Source organism: Aptenodytes patagonicus, chromosome 1, assembly GCF_965638725.1.
Source record: "Aptenodytes patagonicus chromosome 1, bAptPat1.pri.cur, whole genome shotgun sequence".
NCBI lineage: Eukaryota > Metazoa > Chordata > Aves > Sphenisciformes > Spheniscidae > Aptenodytes > Aptenodytes patagonicus.
Genome location: NC_134949.1, coordinates 86,070,692 through 86,082,660, shown reverse-complemented (window position 1 = coordinate 86,082,660; position 11,969 = coordinate 86,070,692). Strand labels below are relative to the sequence as shown.

Sequence of the window (11,969 nt, the reverse complement as noted above, 5' to 3'; positions counted from 1 at the left end):
CACTGAGTGTAACACACTCTGACAGCAGGTGTACAATGGCATGAGAGCCACTGATTCCACCTCTGCCAGTGGGATGAACACTAAGCCCTACACTCTTAGAGATAACTGAAGGCCTTTGCCTCCCTGAGAAGCAAGACTTCCTCTTAAAGTTGAGCTGTGGAAACATAATAGTTTGTGGCTAGACCTAGTAATCTGAATTCTACATATTATCCAATTAAAAAATTATTTGGATTGTTCTTCTACAACTCCAGGCATGTTAGTGTTGTAAAGCAATTTCATACCAATTCAAACACTCATAGGCAGAATAATATAGAAAGGCTTAACTGGAATTATGTCTTCAATGTATATTTCCTAACATGTCTGTTGGGGTTATTGTGTGACTAGTAGCTATGCAAAGTTTCCTCATTCCTGTCATCTTTTCCTGGCTCACCTTACTGCTGGGCTATATATTTGTGCATCACTTGTGGATACAGGTTCCTCCTGGGACTGCAGAACAGCATAGCTGGTATATATCTCAATAGCTTGTATCCACTAAACTATTCAAACATAGCTTCTAATCTAAAATGTGCTTCCCTTTCTTTCTCTTTCAGTACTCTTTAACAAGAGGTATATCAGATGGATTCCACAGCAGCCTATGCCTCTCTGGTGAAAGATGTTAGTTCATTTGAGTTCACAACAAACTATCATCCATGTGAGCTATTGCTCACTGGAGATGAAGCCTTCCCAGTGCTGGTGAGCACCAATGGGCAAGTGCTAATTGCAGCATCTTGTTATGGGAAGGGTCGGATGGTGGTTGTTTCCCATGAAGGAATCTTGAAGGACTCCAAGTTTTCCTAGTTCCTCAGAAATGCTGTGGAGTGGCTCAGGCCTTCCCCTGAGACCCTGGTTGAGGTCCATCCTCATTTGGGTTCTCTCTCCCAGCTGCTGCTCAGGGCAGGCACCAAAGTGCAGGCTGGGGCAGAGCTCAGCCCCTCTCTGGGGGGGATGCCTATGACAGCACGCAGGCAAAAGACCTGGCTGGCTTTGTAAAGGGGGGCTGCTGCTCATTGGCGGCCAGGCCTGGCACTGGGCTAGTCGACATGGCAAGGAGAAGGTGCTGTTTGAATTCCCTGGGAACCAGGTGATCAGCGTGGCTGGCGTGTACTTCACAGGCAGTGAGGGAGAGACTGGCACTTTCTCAGTGTCCAAAGAAATGCCGAGGATTCCTCTAATCACCCAGTGAGTATTTAAATATTTGTTTGTACTGTCTTTAGATTGTATATAGTGTTTATTCTGCCTTGGGTTTTCTGCTACTGGCCTGCTGGAACGAAAAAGATCTCTTCTTCCTGTCCCCCAAAAGAAATGACCATGGATAGAGATGGATGTGCAGGAGTTGAAGGTGCTTCTACAGTTTATTGAGAAACTACCATGAAGCTTGGCTCATGTGCTCCATGGTAAAATGTTCAACAGATGACTGTTTAGGAAGAAACTTTTGGTTGGGTCTGATCTGCAGTGCTATGGCAATTTAGCCTTTTTTTTCCCACTATGTCAATAGCACAGCTATGGGTCCACTTCCTGAGGTATTTAAATCGTTCCTGATGCAGGACCTGGGACACAAAAGATGACCTTTGTCTTTCCTGCTAATCTCCTGTGGCGTGGTGTAAACTTTAAGGCATTTGTAACAGAGTTCTTAGCTTTGTTATAGGGTGTCCCTGCACTTCAGGGTGCACTTCAAAGTCCCTGGGAAGCATGGGGTAGATACTGTGTGGATCCATGAGGCTTGGATATTGTCCACACAAGGTCCATGATCTAGCTGTGCATTCCCCACTAGATGGTGTATTGTGTAGATGCCTGGTAGTGGAGGCAACTCGACTCAGTAGCATAGGTGATCCTTTCCTGCCCAGTGCTGTGAATAGAATAGAATAGAATAGAATAGAATAGAATAGAATAGAATAGAATAGCTCCAGTTGGGAGGTATCATCTAGTCCAACTGCCTGACCACTTCAGGGCTGACCAAAAGCTAAAGTGTGTTGTTAAGGGCATTGTCCAAATCCCTCTTAAACACTGGCAGGCATGGGGCATCGACCACCTCTCTAGGAAGCCTGTTCCAGTGTTTGACCACCCTCTCGGTAAAGAAATGTTTCCTAACGTCAAGTCTGAACCTTCCCTGGTGCAGCTTTGAACCATTCCCATGTGTCCTATCACTGGATACCAGGGAGAAGAGATCAGCACCTCCGTCTCCACTTCCCCTCCTCAGGGAGATGTAGAGAGCAATGAGGTCGCCCCTCAGCCTCCTTCTCTCCAAACAAGACAAGCCCAGTGTCCTTAGCCGCTCCTCACAGGACATGCCTTCCAGCCCTTTCACCAGCTTTGTTGCCTTCCTCTGGACACATTCAAGGACCTTCACATCCTTCTTAAATTGTGGGGCCCAGAACTGCACACAGTACTCAAGGTGAGGCTGCACCAATGCTGAATACAGAGGGACAATCACCTCTTTGACTGGGGGTTTATGCTGTGTTTGATGCACCCCAGGATGCGGTTTGCCCTCTTGGCTGCCAGGGCACACTGCTGACTTGTATTGAGCCTCCTGTCAACCAGCACCCCCAGGTCCCTTTCTGCGGGGCTGCTCTCCAGCCACTCCTCTCCCAGTTTATACTTGTGCCTGGCATTACTCCGTCCTAGGTGCAGAATCTGGCATTTGTTCTTGTTAAATTTCATGCCATGGATGATTGCCCAATGCTCCAATCTATCCAGATCCCTCTGCAAGGCCTCTTGTCCCTCCAGAGAGTCAACAGCACCTCCCAGTTTAGTATCAACAGCAAACTTGCTAATGGTGCATCCAGATAATTGATAAAAATATTGAACAGAACTGGCCCTAGAACTGAGCCCTGAGTGACACCGCTGGTGTCTGGTCGCCAGCCAGGTGTAGCCCCATTCACTACAACCCTTTGAGCCCTGCCCTTCAGCGCGCCATGTACCTGCTCATCTAACAGTTGGACAACTTGTCCAGAAGGATGCTGCAAGGGACAGTATCAAAAGCCTTACTAAAATACAGAAAAACTACATCCACTAGGTGGGTGACCTTAGACTATTAGACTTAAGGCACTTTCTTGTCACAAGTCCCTGAAAGTGATGATAATTCTTCAGGGAATTTCTCACAAATAAGGTGGGAATTTGAAGCTCTATAATTGGACCTTATACTGCTACATAAGGAAGAATATATTACAGCTTCATCTCTGTCTCAGAGCTATGTTCAGACAAGGATAATAGAAAAAATTACCCTTATATCTCAGGATGGAGAGGCAGGCAGGCAACGGAGGCTAAAGTTTAGACTAAAGCCTGTGGTAAAGAGACAAGCAAGAGAGCAGATGACTGTGCAACTTTGCAAACAACTATCACAGTTTTAACATTTTACTATGTGGTTTCCATTTGCTCTATGACTGGAGGTCACCACCTTAAAGCTGAACTGTTAGAAGAAAGAGTGTCAGAGCCCCTAGACTTCCTGAAAGCAAAATCAATTGGATTAGTTGAAGCCATTGCTGAGAATGTTTTGAGGTACATGTCTGCCTTTGCACTGAAAAGGATTAGGAAGTGCTTGCTTGATCTCTTATGGATTCTGTGCCCTGAGGACAATAAGTTCTTCTTGTGAAGGATAGAGCCACCCTCTGTGGGTGGTAAGATCTTAGCCCATTGCAGAAAAAGCTAACATGAGTCACAAGCACACAGCACCATTCTTGCCTGGAATTCAATTTATACCATGCTTAAGGAAAGCTGGTGATCCCTGTAATTTTAACATTGCTGCCACTTCAGTGATATCTGTTGGGTAAACTTACAAGTCTCTTTTGATAGAGATTAATATATTTGTCTTGAGAACTTCTTGAAACAAGGAGTGTTAATAGGAAGTCATGACTGTATTACTACTAACAGGGCAAAGATTAGTACAGCTTTCAGCATTTATAAATCAATCTGGATGACGAGGATTTCTTTTGGTTTTCCAGACATGGATTGGATGCGAAAAAATATTTAGAAGTTCTTTTGAAAGGAGTGACCAAATTCAAGATAGAAGATGGCAGTGTCCCCTCCCATCTACTCATCTATGGTGCATTAGCATTTCGCATTGCTATGAATGACTCCCACCAGGCATTCCTTGCAGCTGCACACTATGGCAGGGGCCGTGTTGTGGTACTCACTCATGAAAACTTTTTCCAAGCATCAGCAATGAAAACCTTTATCCTCAATGCCATTGGTTGGCTTGATGCTGGGAAGGGAGGACAAGTTGGTATTGCTGGTGATCTGCAGGACTTTTTCACTCTTCTAAGCCAGGAGAAGATTCCTTGCAAGCTAACAGATCTTAAGGAAAACTTGAGCGTGTACTGCTGCAAAGCCTACAGTGATGAGGAGGTGGAGAAGATTCATAAGTTTGTTTCAAGGGGCGGTGGTCTGCTGGTTGGAGGACAGGCATGGTCCTGCAGAGAATGCTGATGAGAATGCCATTGCTGGGTTCCCTGGGAGCGAACTACTGCACAAGTTTGGAGTTGGTATCTTGGGAGATGCCAACATACTAGCACCAAGTCAGCCAGTCTTACATCCTGATGAGGTTTTCTCACAGTACCACTTTTGCAAGGCACTCTCCCAATTTTGGCAAAACCTCAAGAAAAAAGAAGCTCTAAAGCCACCATATTCCTCCTGGCTCAAGAAATTAGCACAGGACTCAACAATGTTCCTGAGGATTCTGGCTCAGACCTCCCTAGCTATGTGGTCTGTTCAGGAGGAGATGGCTGAGCTAGTGCTTTCCCAGGGGGTTCCTGACGTCAGTGCTGACAGCCCAGTCAAAGGCAGCTCTGAGGAAATGGTTTTAATCAACATAGCTGCAGAGTTCTGTGACAACTTCCCTGATGTACGAAAACAAATATGTGCTCCCAACCGAAATCTTCCAGAAAGGACTACATCCCCGACTGTAACTGTTCAGATTGGTGGAAGAAATGACAGTAGGGGATATTTTTCTATTTCCTTCCTCAGCAGCACCCAAACTGTGGAATGGAATGAGGCTGACCAGAGTAATCTATAAATATAATAGTCTAAATCTCTCTGCTTCCTTCCTGTCCCAGCTTTCTTCTGGGATTGCATGCTCACCATGTAGTCAGAAATACCTCGGTCTTATGATGGATGCTGTCATATTGATCATTTGATCTTCTGTTGGGTACAATTTTGGTCAGATGATGAATGAATTTTTTCGTTATGCAATATGGGAGCTGTCCAGGCATATGGCCCATAAATGCTTCCAGAGGAAGTGATTTAACATTACATTTGGTCGATGTAAAGTACCAGTACTGCTCTTTGTCAAATTCAGGTGCAAATTCAGGTGCAATGACATTTCACCTGAGGATGTCATTGCATGGAGCTGTGTGTTTTGTCTTGCTTGAGGAGAGCTTCTCTGGAAAGAAAAAAATCCCACACTGTTATGGAGTGTTTCTAGTTGGACATATAAAATCACAAGTCACTTTTGGAGATTGTCCTGCATTCTTTTCAGAAACAAGCATCACTTCCGATGTCTGTTCATTATTTTTTTAATAAAATTTTACCAGAAAGGTCACCTTGATATCAAGTTTATCCAACTGAACTAATTTTTATGACGTGAGGGTGGGGCAGGATTATCTTGATAGTTTAGTTTAAAATTTCCTTGCATTTTCTCAATTCCCTCATAAATCATTAAGAATTCAAACTTTTCAAAAAAGTTTCAGCATTAGCTGTTGGTCAAATGGGAAGGATTCAGCACAAAGGTGAAAGCTTCAGAAAAGTAATTTATTAGAATTAGAATTGAAGCTGCTGTTGAATTTCATCTGTAACTTGAAGACTATCATATGACTTATGTGTTTCTATCTTGATAATGGCTGTGGTTCTTTCTAAGGTCCAGAAGCATGGAGAAGCACTGGGCTTTATATTCCTCCTAGAAGAATAGCCACTCTGCGTTTTGCCGCTTCTGCTGTTGCAGCTAACCTGGAGGTAAACATTTGCCTTTGTTTCTCATTACAGTCAGAAGAACTTTCATTGCTTCCATTCTCATTTCTTTGAAGTTTGTCGTGGCCTTACTGAGACATGAATCACAAACAATTTCTCCCCAAGTTTCTCCTATCATAAACCTCTTTCTACGTTTCTCAAGTTATACTCTCTCGCTTCTGTCCTGAAAAATGGCTGCCCTATGCAGCTGTAATGGACACACCTCTGATTTTCATCTGCTCCATACTGTGGCCATCTCATGTTGGTCTCATACCTACTCTGTGCCCTTCTCCATTCCCCTAGAGAAGGCAGAGGTCAAACAAGACAAATATCTATATTGTTGCTTTCAAGATTAAAGGAATAATCCCTGTATTGACAGTGAATAGGATGAGAAATAATAAGGTTGAATGTTGTCTATGTCTATGACTACTAGATATTTCTGCCCGCTATAAAAATATCTTACTTGTCCTACCTTACTGTCTTCTGCTATCATCCTGCCTCATTTCAAGGCCTCCAAGCTGTTTTCTTTCAAGTTTTCTTACCTTTGTCATCAGGACAGATGAACAGCCACACTATAAAAAAATATTTTTGTGGGGCTTGTATCTTGACTCTGAAACCAGCCCCTACGTAACTGTAAGTAAAAAGGGATAAACACTACCACAGAGGTAGTTGTCCAAACAGTATTATCTCATAGCAGTGTGGGTTGTTTTTTCTCTTTAAAGGGACAATAATAGGACAAGCTTTGGGCAGAATTGGGCAGAACTAGTCTGGGAACCAGGGATTCCCATGTCTTCAGTCACTGATGGCTGGCCCATGTGGGCATTACAGTGTTTCAGAGAGTGCATGGAAAGCAGGTGAATTATTATAAATGGGAACATTATCCCCTTCCCCAGTTTCCTTTATCCTTGCTTGTTTCATATCAGAGTAAGCTCTGCTCATGCTCTGCTTTTCACCTTTATGTTACTGTATTGGGTTTGCAAGGCAAGGTTTTGGTAGCAGGAGGGGCTACAGGGGTGGCTTCTGTGAGAAGATGCTAGACGCTTCCCCCATGTCTGACAGAGCCAGTTCCAGCTGACTCCAAGATGGACCCGCCACTGACCAAGGACGAGCCAATCGGCGACGGTGGTAGCACCTCTGTGATAACATCTTTAAGAAGGTGAAAAAGTTACTGTGCAACAACAAGTGCAGCCAGAGAGAGGAGTGAGAATATGTGAGAGAAACAACTCTGCAGACACCAAAGTCAGTGGAGAAGGAGGGGGAGAAGGTGCTCCAGGCACCGGAGCAGAGATTCCCCGGCAGCCTGTGGTGAAGACCATGGTGAGGCAGGCTGTCCCCCTGCAGCCCATGGAGGTTAATGGTGGAGCAGATATCCACCTGCAGCCCGTGGAGGACCCCACGCTGGAGCAAGCGGATGCCCAAAGGAGGCTGTGACCCTGTGGGAAGCCCGTGCTGGAGCAGGCTCCTGACAGGACCTGTGGACCCATGGAGAGAGGAGCCCACGCTGGAGCAGGTTTGCTGGCAGGACTTGTGACCCCGTGGGGGACCCATGCTGGAGCAGCCTGTTCCTGAAGGACTGCACCCTGTGGAAAGGACCCATGCTGGAGCAGTTCGTGAAGAACTGCAGCCTGTGGGAAGGACCCATGCTGGAGAAGTTCGTGGAAGACTGTCTCCCGTGGGAGGGACCACACGCTGGAGCAGGGGAAGAGTGTGAGGAGTCCTCCCCCTGAGGAGGAAGGAGCGGCAGAGACAATGTGTGATGAATTGCCCGCAACCCCCATTCCCCGTCCCCCTGCGCTGCTCGGGGGCAGGAGGTAGAGAAAATCGGGAGTGAAGTTAAGCCCGGGAAGAAGGGGAGAGTGGGGGGAAGGTGTTTTTAAGATTTGGTTTTATTTCTCATTATCCTACTCTGATTTGATTGATAATTAATTAAATTAATTTTCCCCAAGTCGAGTCTGTTTTGCCCGTGACAGTAATGGCTGAGTGATGCCCCTGTCCTTATCTCGACCCATGAGCCTTTCATTATATTTTCTCTCCCCTGTCCAGGTGAGGAGGGGAGTGAGAAAGCGGCTTTGGTGGGTAACTGGCATCCAGCCAGCCTCAACCCACCACAGCTATCCATTTATAGCAGCACATCTATGGTAGCTGTGATGGGAGGTAAGGGTCCTAAAGCTGGGGCCAACCAACTTCGAAATTTCTTCAAAACCAGTGAAATCCCTCCTTTCGAACAGAGCTGTAGAAAGAGAATTCTACTTTTCTTTGGCAACTGATCCAGCATTTCCATTTTCTTCTTCATGGGGCTTAAGTCTGCCCTTGAATTCTTTCACGCTACTTTCATCTGGTTGGTATCTGTGCCAAGGCAAAGAATAATGTTCCATATGGTAACATACTGTTGCCATTCCCTGCTGAGACAAGAGCGTCTTGTTGCCTATGGTAGCTACAGAACACACCGAGTTTGGAGTGGAGCTACCCGAGCCTCTCCGAGTTGCAGTGCCTTTCGGTGACTGTTGTTCCCTGCCAGGTGCAGATCAGCTGTCACACTGATGACCTCAGCTATGCTGTGGAGCTGAAGAGGCCTCCCTTGGTAGTAAAGAAGTTCAAAGTTGAAAAAAATACCATGGAATTCTCTAGTCTGTGGGGTGGCCTCATGTATATTATAGTGCCAAAGGAGAGCACATTAGGCCAAGTATCAGTCACAATTAAAAAGGCTGTGCTGGCTCCATTCTCCAGGGTTGGTAAGTGGTCCCAAAAACCTAACTATAGGCAGGTGAGTAAAGAAGTATTTCTGTATTGCTGGCCTGGTTTTTTGTGGTCATGTATAGAGAAAAACCTATTATTCTGATAAGTAATGCCCCAGGAAAGCCTTTGCATAAGGCTTTGTATTTCTCAGTGCAGAAAGTATATTGATAGGACTTTCATTTAGGAAATAATCTCTGTCCATGTTCCCAGTATGAGCATGTCTGAGCCACCTTTAATGTGGCTTGATATTGAAAAGTGAGTATCATCAACCCCTTGCAGCAACAGTAGACCTGTCATCACCAAAGATGGCTGGACCCCTCACCAGACCCTCAGGATCTGCCCACTGATTCAGTAAAACCCAGTTACATCTAGATTAACTTACTGTTTCTGAGGCTATGCAGAGCGTTTTAGCTATGGTGATTCTCCTCTCTCTTCACACTTAAAACTTCTTTTTACATTGCCTACCTTTTTTAACCTGAATGCTGAATTAGGGGAAACTGACATCTCTGCCTGGCAGTCAACCATCTGTCAGTACCCAGCCCCCTGGGCTGAGGTGGCCACAGAGAACATCATCCTGACAGTACCAGCTGCTGATGTACGCAATATGGACAACCCAGAGAGTCTGCTTTCCATCTGGAGCAAGATGATGAATGCAATAGCCAGACTGGCAGCCATCCCAGCAACTTTTCCAAGGCCAGAGAGGATGGTGGCAGATGTCCAGATATCTCATGGCAAGTATCATAACTAGAACATTTTGTCTTTATCTGTGATGGATATTTGTAAGGGAAATACACAAGGCAGTAACATTATCACAAGATCATGCAGATCCTCAAATCAGCGGATTAATCCCACCAAATTCAAGGAGACTGCTCATGAGAGTAAGAATCTTCTGTGACTGTCAAGAGCTGGCACACAAAAGTAACACGTTCTGCTGCTAAGTCTGAGGCTATCCCAGGGTAAAACACAGTGGAGGGAGACAGGTTGGCCACAAAATGATGTGTAATACTGTGTCATGTTACTCTTAGTGCTGTGGGAATGAGTTTATGCTAATTGCAATAGAAAGAAGGGAGACAAAGCTAGCTGTTTTAGGCAGGACAAATGAGATCTTGAGTCTTAAATTAAGGCATGTAACAGACACACAGGCAGCCTACTACGTTAAGAAACATGCTGCTTAAAGACAACTCGCTAGGCCAGTGGAACTGAACAGGCTGGAGCAGGCTGATGTGTTATTATGGGTGGTAAGGAGGCTCCTAAAGGCAAGTTTGCCAAATCTCACCATTATTTGCAATCAGCGTTTGTTCAAGTATTGCACTTTTCTCAATAAGATTGGCAGGTGCTTTCAGCTCTACTTGGTTGCAACACTAAAGATGTTTTCTACCACTTGAATTGATAAGTTCATCAGCTGCCCAGGCCACCACTCTGTCAATAATCCACAGCTCTAGCAGCTTAACTCATGTGGTGTAGCTGCTGTCAGTCAAGCAGGACTAATTCGTGAGAGGCTGGCTTGAGTGTAAACAACTTGCACTTCAGTTATTAATAACCAGTTAATTATAATCACTAGTGAAATATAACCAAAATAAATAGATGCTATGTTTCCATGCTGCATGTTCTCCTCCAAGCATATCCTCACTTAAGAAGGATTTTATCAGAGTAATCAATCATTACATCTCGCCACATGTGGCTCTGAATTTAACAATGAAGTTGTAATCTGTCAGTGACTCTGCAACAATTGTGTTTAGATTACATGTCAGTTGCTAATTTTTGTAACTGCTAACCCCTTAAGCTCAACAGGGAACATGGGAGTATTATATTTTTCTCATTCGTTCTTACCATTAGCGACAGCCGTATTTGAAAATTCAGACTCGGGACACAAAGGTAACATAGTTGTCATGAATAGTTTTGCACAGGTATAAAGGATGAGCAAGCAGTTCATTTGGCAGTGCATGTCAGAGAGCAGAGTCCATCCCTTTCCCTGCTTTGTTTTAGCTGTATTCACTCTGTAAGCCCAGTAAGCAAACCATGGCATGTGTATGACCCAGGCCAACCAGTAGGTTTTGTGCTAACACAAGCAGCTGTTCTGCAGTAATTTTTACTGACGCACAGGAAGAACTGATTTCCAAATGCCAGAGTTTAAAATCTTTGGATGTCTACAGATGCAGGTGAACTTTAAGTCACTAGCTCTCCCTTCCCTTGAGCTGTAGGGAAACAGGAGTGTTAAAAAACAGCATGACCCTGAACACATGCAGACTTGATTCACAGCTGCTGTGAATCAGATCTTTCAAATGAGTTTGCACCGACTGAGAAGCTGTCCCGAGAAACACTTGTTGTTTAGATAGCTGCCATTCTCTGAGTGAAGGTGCACTCAGAAACAAAGACTTCTGGATTATTGATTTATGTGGCTCCTTCTCTTAATGTATTCTAGCCCTCTGCACAGATACTCACCATGTGATAGACAGCTATGTCCACCAAAGGCCACGCTGGTAGAGCCCAACATATAAAACTCTTCCAGCTTCTATCACGTCTGCTGAAATAGGTGGAGAGCAGCGCCATTTCAGAGATGTGAATGGCTCTGTATCCTCCCTGCACTATTCTGGAGCTGTAAGAAAGCAGTGAAGGATCCATTGAGCCTATTGAATTGGCACTGAAGGAAAAAGAACTAAAGATAGTAAATTCCTATGAAAAGCTACTGAAATGTGATTTTTAAAGCTGGTTATGGTATTCAGCAATACTGAGAAACTCATGGGAGCTATTAAGGAGTATGTTAAGTCTGTTTGTCTTTTCTAAAAAAGATTTTTACAAACAGCATGAGAAACAGCAAAACTGGAACCGAAGTGATGACAATTACAGTGAAGTAGTAACTGTGGCCATCAGCAACAAGTTCTATCCAAAGCTGAAGTGAACTATGGAATATTTTTCAATAGTAAAGAGCTGCTTTACTAAAAACACTGGCAAGAATCTGTCTTCACAAAAAAAAAAAAAAATCCCAGTTCACTTTTTGCTTTCTGGTACAATAGACATTGTCAGGGCACAGTGCAGGCCAGCTGCTCCCTGAGGGACAGGGAGCCAGGACCCATGCAGTAGCAGAGCCAGCAGGACAGGTGCCTCGCCAGCTGGGGGCCATCCCACAACACCTGAGTGAAGCAAGCAGGGCAGACCTGGCACAACAGCCAGGGTCAGCTGAGAGTCCAGACTGCTAGAAAAGTCTTCAGGGATGAGGCAGGTCTGAGGTCAAGCGAGGAGATCAATCCACAGGTCAG

The 11,969-nt window shown here is 44.8% G+C and overlaps 1 pseudogene; it reads left to right on the top strand.

Annotated features, from left to right (window-relative positions):
- Positions 1 to 615: 615 nt before the first annotated feature.
- LOC143158362 (TRPM8 channel-associated factor homolog) lies at positions 616 to 11,611 on the top strand (annotated as a pseudogene).
- Positions 11,612 to 11,969: the final 358 nt, after the last annotated feature.